Genomic DNA, 1,782 nt, shown 5'->3' on the forward strand with positions numbered 1-1,782 from the left:
TACTGTGGACTAGGGCTCGCCGCTGACCTGAGACCAGCTGAACTGAAGTCCTGAGATCACGTCAGGGGGTGCTTAGGACCACCAGGGGGTCTTAGGACCTAGGCTAAGGGTGTCCTCAGGACAGCGGTGCAGTGGCCATGCATCAAACTGGTTTCAATGCACTCGCCTGGTGTTTAGTCGACTGACCCGCCACGTCCGTCTTCAGGAGGCCAGACCTGAGATCAGGAGATCAATTGTTAGTTTTTACCCGTCAGTATTCATTTGTTTCTGTTGTTATTTTCCAGTGTCTGTTCCTAACCACGGCAGTATTACCCCACCGCTATGAACTAACGGACGTGTCTGTTCAGTTACGTAGAACTTTTATATTTATGTCTTTTTTTTGTTTTCTAGATTCCTTTACGTTTTTATTTATTACACTACGTCGTGTACAATACTGTAGTTTGTATTAATACAATAATATATTTTAGTACGGAAATAAAAAAAAGGATCACGTCACTAGGAAACGAAAACCATGACAGGGCTCGCGAACCGCCCAATCAGACGCCATGATGTTCCGTTCTTTGCTTCCTGGAGAACCAACGTTAACCACTTCCTCCACCGAACAGGATGTCCGCATCGCTCTCATCTTCTCTGTCCTTCTCCGACATTAAGCTACTGAACTTTGTGAAGCGACTTTTAAAACCCACCGTTTGTACCGTCTAAATAGCATGAGTGTGCTGTTGTATTGAAGGATGACCTTTGACCTTTAACCCCCGGAGGCCGACCTCCCGAGGCCCACCCAAAGTGTGACCCCACGTGCTCGATTGTTTATATTAGTGCCAACCTGTTCCTTGGTATGTTTATGTCGAGAGCCCGCCCCTTTTTTTAACATGTCACTTCCTCTTAAACGCCCTCATTGGTCATAGAGATTGTTTGTTTGTTTTTGGATATTTTTTTTCTTTGTTTTTCATTATTTTTATGACTCCCCATCTCACAATAAAAGTAAATAAATTACTTGCTGCTGTTTCTGTGAGGTTTTCTGAGTATAGATCTGGTTCCTGATAGGCCTTTTGAGTCTGTAATGTCCTGAGAATCAGAGTTTGGAGAATTCACAACGAGCAAGTGGGCGTGTCCCTGGCGTGTCCCTGGCGTGTCGCTGGCAGTTGTTGACGGGTTGCTGCGTGTTGATGGCGTGTTAATGGCATTTCCATCATGCGACCGCATGTGTTGCGTGTGTGAAAGCGAATCACCGGATCACCTCCGGAGTTCATCCTTAGTTAATGTGTGAAAGGCCTATGAGTGACGCGGTCATGTGCAGTGTTGGTAATAACTCCGTTTAAAATAACGGCGTTAGGTAACGCCGGTATTTTTTCAGTAACGGGGTAATCTAACTAATTACTATTTCCGTCGTTACAACGCCGTTACCGTTATTGTACGAAAAATGCAGTGCGTTACTATGAATTGATTGAATAAACTGCGTAATCCGAACGCACCGCTGGCTCCAAACACAAACTGCTAGTGGGTGGGTTAACAACGAGATAAGCGATTATGATTTGCTAGGGCAGAGTCATGTTTCACGGTAGCCAATCGGAGCCAGTGTTTTTACACACAAGCCAGGACACGCGTGCCACACACACACGCAAACGCACACACCAAACAGATTCGATGAAGCAGCAGAAATGGCGAGTCCGGAGCAATCCGATGAAAAATTGGCATCTGTAGTATTCGGCAGATGTTCCACAGGCTTTGCAACCAAGCAAATTGAAATTCAGGCCCGTCCACACTAACCCGGGTAATGTAAAA

This window comes from Pollachius pollachius, assembly GCF_949987615.1.
Source record: "Pollachius pollachius genome assembly, chromosome: 17".
Lineage (NCBI taxonomy): Eukaryota > Metazoa > Chordata > Actinopteri > Gadiformes > Gadidae > Pollachius > Pollachius pollachius.